An 8,924-nucleotide genomic window follows, 5' to 3' on the forward strand; every position below is an offset into this window, starting at 1 on the left:
GTAAGAAAAGTAGTTTAAATGTTTTGCCACTTGCTTGAGCAACTTAATATATAAATCTAAGTAAATGCAAAAGTAAAAAGCAATGAATAATGTGTTGCTTATATTTATTGTATTTAAACATGTCTATGAAAGACTGTATTACTGTACTGTGTAAAAAAAGAATTGCAATGCTGAAAAAGCATTTTCAGTGACAATGTTTGGATTTGAAATAAAAATAATGGATAAATGTTATGTTTGTTGTAAACAGCCACGGATCAGTAGCGGACTCCTGTGTGAAAGCTGCTTCTTCTCTCACAAGAGACACCTAAGAGGGGAATTCCCCCCATTTTCAAAAATGAAATTCAGGCCCTGAATAAATGTCTAGCTGCATTCACGCACGGATCTCTTTTGAAATATAAGAAGTAATGTGGTTTGTCCTGTCCGTTTAATCCCTTAAAACATAACTGGCTGTGTTTACATTAATTTTGCGTCATAAAACCATTTTGAGACGCAAGTGCATGAAACCACTTACACAGAGTCGCGCACAGCCGCATGCGCCAACAGTCTTCAAAAACAAAGCGCGCGTCAGCATTTGAAATTGAAAGCAGCCTTCTGTTAGTGAGGTTCATATTTTAAATATATAAGTCCACTGCATTCAAAACCACATAAATTATGACTTTGTAGAGCAGAAAAATACCGACAGGCGAGACCGCACACTTCAAGTGTAACATCAAGCAAAGCGCGCATCTCTCAGCGCATCCGGTGCAATGAAGCCTGCGAATGTCCTTGTAAAGAAAACTCAGCGTCATCTAGGGGTTGCACCGACTAATCGACTAGTCGACTAGTCGACTTCAATGCTCTGCCATGACGCTTTAAGCTTGACGTCGACTAGTCGCTGGTCCAATAGAGGGCACAACAGGATAAGAAATCTTTGAAGGACTTCCACATTTACGCTCCGTTTCCAAACAGTTCAAATGACAAATAAATGCATACTCTGAAAGCGCTCCAGATACTGCTTTCTGTGATCGGCGATCGGTGATCGGCCTAAAAAATCCTGATTGGAGCACCCCTAGCATTTAAGTAAGAAATGTCTTCTTATTAAAGCTACAGAAATTATTCAGCCAAGAGCAGTGAGTGATTTTCTGTTTTTATTTATTGTTTGGGTCATATTAACAGCGTAGACAGCTATAGATTAGGTACTTCATACACAGATCAAATATAAACAAGCGATTTCTTTCCCAGCTGTTTACCTTCCCAGACATAACCGACTGTGTTTTTGTAAAGTGTTTTTAATATAACCTTGTGTGTATTTGACAGTTTAAGCACAATAAGACAAGAAAGAGAACTTAGTTTAGTAACATTACTCACATGCCGTGTGACAGAAACTTTCTGTTCGCGTGCTTCGGATGTGCGCGGTCAGAAAACTGTATATCAGAAGTTAAAACTGATATGGCTTTAAAACACATGATTCCAGCACGATATACACGATAACCAAAACGATCACTATCGGACGATAATCGCTTTGGGATGATTGATCGGCGGTCTCTAAAAAGGCCGATCTCAAAAAACTGATCTCAAGCTGATGACGCTGTCGTGAGAGGTTTGGCATGACATGCAGCGGCACAGTCTCTGTCCGGTGCGGGTGAAATAATTATAATGCTGAATGTGATCTCACGTCTGTCTATAAGCGAGCTGCACGCTGCACAGTTTACACAGGAATTGTCACTTGCACAATCGAGGCAGTCACATATCGTCACTAAAGTTTATAAATTGCATTACTTTTAAATTCTTACCAGTGTTTTAGGGCTGTCAAAATGGCTGAAAAACTAAATTCAAATTTTTTACTTAAATATTATCAAATTTCGAATTATATTCTATGTTTGGGTCATATTAACAGCATAGACAGCAGTAGCTACTGTATATTACGCTGCTGTCACTTAATACACTAATCTAATATAAACATGCAATTTCTTTCCCAGCTGTTTACGTTTACAGATATAACCTACTGTGTTTATGTAAATTATCTGTGTATTTGACAGTTTAAGCGCAATAAGACATGAAAGAGAACTTAGTTTAGTGCTCACATGCCGTGTGACAGTCACTTTCTGTGCGCGTGCTTCGGATGTGTGCCCTTAGAAAACCCTATATTAGAAGTTTAAACTGAAATGGCTTCAAAACGCAAAAAGTTTTCGGCACGATAGACATGATAATCAAAACCAGACAGATGTTTTGTTTTGGCAGAGTATCCGAGGTAAGAGCTATAAAGGCACAACCCTCTTCTGGAAAAGGCGGCAGGGAGCATTTAAAGATGCATGCATGAAAACGACGTGTTTTTGCTTCCACTCCAAATTGATATTTTCAAAATGGTATAATGATCTGTGGGGTATTTTGAGCTGAAACTTCACAGACACAATCTGGGGACACTTGAGACTTATATTACATCTTGTAAAAGGGGCTTAATAGGTGCCCTTTAAGACATTACTACATATTTAATATTAACAAATTACTTATTTTATTTAATGAGATTATGTGCTGTTCAACACTGGGAACACACAAAGGAAGGCTATACTTGAATATTTACAAAATTGCATGATGAAAACTGCATATTTAGAACATTGATAATACACACACACATACACATGAAATTCCAGATGTGTGTGTGTGTATATGTTGATATTTTTTTTATGATGGGACAATGACAAAAACATGATGTGAAGTCTGCAGCTGTGTACAGTTAGGTTGTATTGCAGTTTGCTCATAATGACTCTAGATACATGTAAAATAGTGTGTTGAATGGCTGCAGACAGAAGGCAGTGTTGAATTTTACATCTGAATGTACTTAGCTGAGAAAGAATTAGAATTTCTAGACTGTAGTTTGTCATATTTAGATATGTCCATACATATTTATGCCCTCAACAAGTCCTTTTGTTGAAGTGTGTGTGAGTAGTAACATTTTTGTGGTAGAATACGTCCTCCGAAAACACCAGAGCTTTTATGAATGGCACTGAATTTCATAAAAGCTTTGGGATCGCCAAACCCAATTTTTGCCCACACTCAATCACTTTGTCAAAGTATTGAATGTGTGTGGGTCTGTGAGTGTGCTATGTTATTTTTGGCTTATTCCTCTGTGAGTTTATGTCTCCTTCTCTCCCTTTCTTTGCCTCTCTCTCTCTCTCTCTCCCTCTGTCCTGGGTTGGTAATTGTCTCTTTTGTTTGTTTAAGTTCAGTCTTCTGAATAGCAGAGGGAGGACAACTCTGAACCACTCCTGCTCTTAAAACCCTTAGGGCAGGCTCAAGAGTGTGTGTTTGCTGAACTACATTAAGTCTTAATGGCCACTCATGAGGATGAAACACAGTGGCTGTCACTCGCACCACGGGAGCTTTTGTCTCCTAAACTCCAGCTAAAAGACGACATAGAGGAGCATTAATCTGATCATCTCGCTAATGTACAAATCCTGCCTTCCACCAGCACTGCCGGAATGTTCCTGAGATCTTTACTTCTGGCTTAAAGTCAGCATGAAACACCATTCGCAACCCATTTTACCCATTGTAATGAGATATTTCAGAGTAAAATTTATTTAATTGTAAAAAGTGGACTTTAAGTGACGTAGTTGGGGAGGGTTTGTCAATGAAGAGGGCTTGGTGACAAATTAGCTGAAAAAGGGACTGGTCTGATTCTTGAGTTCATAACCAAAGTTGGTCATTCATAGCTAACATAAAGCTTCTGACGATTTTGACTAAAATCCACAATTTTATGGTGCTTTACATCCATTTTGAAGAAAATGCAATGGTTTGAAACTAAATGTTCATTTTTGGGTGAAGAATCCCAATAATATATTAAGAATGTAAATAGATTTGTTAGTTCATGCTGATTTTATTGGAAAGATAACATTTGAAAAAGGATTTTCAACAATAATCATGGAAGATCTCAAACATGTTCTACATGAAGAGATGTGTATTAAAGTCAGCACACACACACACACACACACAAGGCTCTTGTTAATATGTAACCAATCCACCGATGATAGTTTGGGGTTCTGCACCCCTCTAAAACAAACAGCGCTCGTTGAACCGCACCGTGCCGCTCTGACGGATCACTAGTCGCCCTCCTCTTCAGATTTGTTGAAGTCTCTGGGAAAGGAATTGATTTGATCGAGCCGAGCGGGTCACGGCGGGTCCCCTTGCGTCCTGCAGGCTGCTGTGATTAACCCAGATAGTGTGTTATTGGCTGATCCTGGGTCAGGTTTGGTGGTGTGATTTGCTTTAGGTGTGTGTCTGTCTTCTCTACTGATCTATACACACTGACAGCAGGCTGACAACCTGTCCTCTTCAACGCCACTGCCGGAGTCTCAGGGGAGTGTGTATGTGTGTGTGTGTGTGTGTGTGAGGTTTTATGTGTACGGATATACAAATTTGCACTTACTAGGAATCAGTGAGTTGTTCCAAAGAAAAAAAAAGAAAAAAACACTCAATGCACATTCCAAACCACATACAATACAGTGTGGATATTAAATGATACACAGTTAATAATATAACACAATGCAATATACAATATATTACAATACTATAATGCAATACAATACAGAACATGTACAGTACTGCACATGGGATGGTATGCATAAAATATATAGAGAACAAAATAGGTTTATGAATATACATTTACAGTACGAATACTGTAATCTGTAGCGCTGAATTTGACCTTACTGTCATATTTGTAGATATGTAACTTCACATGTTACAAGTTAAATTAGAAGTTAAAAGTTTGGACATACTTGACTGAATTTATTGTCTGAATTTGTCAAAAATGCTAAAATTCTCAAAATAAATTTTGTAGACAAATATAAATGTTAATAATGTTTAAATGTATATGAATTTTATTTTATATATGATTTTTATAAATTATCAGTAAAATATTACATAATTCCCATATTTCCATTTGTGTTATTGTATTGATAACTTTTGACATGCAGTACATATATTTACAAATATATCTGCAATAGTTCTTGTTGTAGCAGTATTTATTTCTCTCTTATCTGCAGTTGATGTACAGATTTTATCAAGATGTTTAGAAATAGTGTTTGGCAATTCAGCGTGAATGAATGTGAGTCCATCATTAACAATGTGCTGTGGACGTACTGTTTAAAATAAAAAAAGCAGTAGCATTTAGCAAAATAAATAGCTTTAAAAATACAAATGGTGATAGCAAACATTTTATTATTACATATAAAAAAATAAAGAATGCTTTCAATGTGAAACTGCAGAGGGCTTATGTTATTACAATTTTATTAAAAAAGAAGATTGATTATTAGTAACTTCACCGGAAGCTGCAGGTCTCTTTTGGCTGCATTTACACTGCAAACTTTTATTTTGTTATTTTTATATTTATTTATTTTTAATATTTATTGCTCTGCTAAAAAAGAAGGGAGTTGCGAGAGCAGCATTTACAAAGAAAAACATTGTAAATTAAAGCAACATTTGAAAACTGTGAATAAAATGTTTAATGAAAACTACAATTATTTAAATAAAAAATGATATTGGATAAACACAAACTCAGCCCAAGCTTAGATTAGCACTCTTGATTGTAAAACATTTCTGAAGTATTGACATGAACCTGAGACAATTCAGTTTAAATTACAGTATATGGGACATGCTGAAGTGCAATTTGGATATTAGTTGTAACCTAGTAAATTCAATTGCTTTCTAAAGTGGAATTCAAATGAATGTGCTCATAATTGTGCATCTTTTGGCAATCTGTCATCAGAAATTAGCTGAAATTTTGGTTATTTTGGGGCTGAAATTTCATTAAATTGGACCTGAGCATGTGCCTTTCTAGTTGGTTGTAAATGCTTCACTAATGAAGGTAAAACTGTCCTGCAGTTCGAGCTATTTGTCTGCTTCTTTTTTTTTTCTTTTTTCTTTTTTTTTTGCATAATTCATAGGTCATTACACTTCAGGGTGGGTTGTAGCTAGACAGTTTTGCCTATTATCTGCCCATGCTACAACATAGGCTGTATCCAAATATGCATACAAACATTAAAAGAATATTGTCAGAATTCACAGTATTCATAAAATAGTAAGCAAAAAGTACTCAGATAACCTACTATTTCGACAACATTCTGAATTGCGTATCTGATGAACACTTAAAGGGCTAGTTCACCCAAAAAAAATTCAACAGTTCGTCTTCTCTGCATCACCCTGGTGCCATTTTGGAGAATATCCGCTGGACGTAAACAGCGTATGCTGTTCTGTGTCAGCTGTTTTCGTTCAGGTCAAATCACAACAACATAGGAAACAGATCCGCGTGACGCAGCTGACACAGAACAGCATACGTTGTTTACGTCCAGCTGATACTCTCCAATATGGCGCTACAGGGTGATGCGGAGGAGACAAATTGTTGAATAAAGTCGTTTTTTTTTCTTTTGCGCACAAAAAGTATTCTCGTAGCTTCGTATAATTGCGGATGAACCCCTGATGTCACATGGATTATTTTACAGATCTCCTTGCTACGTTTCTGGACTTGGGAACATTTCAGTTGTGTTGCTGTCTATGGGAGGGTCAGACAGCTCTCAGATTCCATCAAAAATATCTTAATTTGTGTTCCGAAGATGAACGAAGGTCTTACGGGTTTGAAACGACATGAGGGCGAGTAATTAATGACAGAATTTTCATTTTTGGGTGAACTATCCCTTTAACTATCACATGAGGCCATGGGAGAGGATTGTGAATGGCAGTGAAGCAACACAGCCAATACATGTAGGTCACATGAAAATGACAACATGGTGAATGTAGTATGTCTAGATTAAATTCATACTACACACATTCATACTACATAGAACACACTTTTTTAATGGTTGCAAAGTTATTACTTATTCAAAAGAAGTACCTACTTAGAGAGAATGCGATTTTGAAAGCAGCCATAGTTCACATAACAAATTGGTCTAAGACTAAAGTATCTTCCAAACCACACAAAAATATTGTTAGCAGTCAGGTATTATCATGGGAACGTAACATATGAAGGTTTGTACCGTTTCCCCTAGAAAAGACACCCTATGACATTGCAGCTGGTGGTTAACCTCAGTTGGCCAGATACCATGTGGTAGTTTCTCTTGAGTCTGGTGTATCATGAGCTGTAATAGCATAACATGATTTCCTGTTATCCTCCCAGCCACTCATTGTTTCTACATTCAGATGAGCATTTTCTAATTCCATTAGATTGGGAAACCAACCGTAGGACATGTTACTTTATTTAGATAATTAATAGGAGAGATGTGAAATTTAGTTCATCTTTAAACCAAAGTCTGAGACAAAGCTTTACAGGCTTGATCTCAAACCCTGACCTGTGATCAGTCTTTAAATTTCTATTGTAATGGACCACGGTTGGTGGTCATTAGGTCAAATGCCCGTCCCAGATCCTATCAAACCTGCACCACATTGTGTTCACTTACCCCCTGAAGAATTTCCTGGAAAGATTTGCATCCGCCATCAAAATACCTAAGTGCATTTTAGTTGGGAATTTTATAAATGAGAGAATGACAGTAGACTGATGGCTTTATGTGAACCATACATTCAGTTTCAGTTACTGTTAATTGATGCAGAGGAGTCTGCAGCACGGCTACATTTACACATTGCAGACAAAAGGAAGGAGAAATGAGAGGGTGATCTGTGCTAGATGGGAGTGGATAGTGTAGGAGAAGAGAATTACAGGAATCTGTTCGTGGTTGTGCATTACTGTAGCATGTGCATCTGTCCACTTAGTGCTTAACCAGCAACTCCAGCATATTCCCAACAACAGGAGTCCACAAACATTCTTGTCCAAAAAAAGACAAGATGAACATTCAGAAACACAGTGGCTTGAAAGTAGCTCAGTTTCACATATACTGTCTATTCAGATGTCCTTGTATATTGTAGAGGTCTAGCACACGTCTGAAAAATTACATGTTATTAAATTGCAAACTTTGAATGTAAAACAAGTTATTGTGGTAGACAAGTGAATCATTGAATAGAAGTAACAAAAAGTGAGTTTAGAAGTCTAAAGGTGTGGTCACATTCACTGAATTTTCTCAGGTGAAATCCAGTCATCCTTTCAGGAATTTCGGGTGAGGATGAAAGATTTAAAAAAAAAAATAAAATTAGGTTCAGTTGGTCATGTCAGTTTGATGAGTTGACCCTCAGAAAGTTGCTTGGTTTCAAAGTGACTACTGTCTGACTTATGATTCATGCATGGGTACACTATTGGCAGTTTTTTTTTTTTTCAGCAAACTGTCACCAATGTAACCGTACCTTAATGCAGACTGCAACCATTGCATCATGTCTTACGGCATGAGTACCGTTTCTTAGAAAGTTAAGTAGTTTGAAAAGCTTTAATAATGCATCTTGAGGTGCAACTTGCTATGAAAATTCCTTACTGCAGAATTGCATAGAGGTCATAGGGCATGATTTTTTTTTTTTTAAATAACTACACTGAATTAACACATTAAATTGACATTCCAGATTATTATATATCAAAAATAAATCATTCCTCAAAGAAGTCAAATCAGAATGTCACATTTGTCCCTCTACGTTCTATAATCAGTGTAAATATTTCACCTTTCTCTGAACCTTTGCCTCTGCTACTCTTGGTTTCTGTCATGTAGCATGTGTTACAGTCTATTTTGTGTATATCCTGTTTGAACTTTTGCACAGATTCTGGCAAGTAGCAAGTAGTTTTTTTTTAAATAAAGAAAACGCCGCCATCATTTAAAAGCCTCTTCTTTCCTATTTTTTTATCTCTCACTCACACACACACACACATATACATACATGCGGCTATCCCTTGCGTGTACACGTGGGTGGATGGAGAGGACCAAAAAACAGCGAGAGAGGCCAAGCCCTAACCTCACTCCGGTCTCTTCATCTCTTCCCTCCTCTCCCTCTCTAGCTGTGTGCCCCTTGCCCCCTTGCCCCCC

The 8,924-nt window shown here is 37.2% G+C and overlaps 1 protein-coding gene across 2 annotated transcripts in view; it reads left to right on the forward strand.

Annotated features, from left to right (window-relative positions):
• LOC107673369 (zinc finger and BTB domain-containing protein 46-like) overlaps positions 1 to 8,924 on the forward strand; it is a 68,662-nt gene that overhangs the window by 47,279 nt on the left and 12,459 nt on the right. The window lies entirely within an intron of this gene.

The sequence above is a fragment of the Sinocyclocheilus anshuiensis genome, unplaced genomic scaffold (genome assembly GCF_001515605.1).
Source record: "Sinocyclocheilus anshuiensis isolate Anshui unplaced genomic scaffold, SAMN03320099.WGS_v1.1 scaffold453, whole genome shotgun sequence".
Taxonomy (NCBI): domain Eukaryota; kingdom Metazoa; phylum Chordata; class Actinopteri; order Cypriniformes; family Cyprinidae; genus Sinocyclocheilus; species Sinocyclocheilus anshuiensis.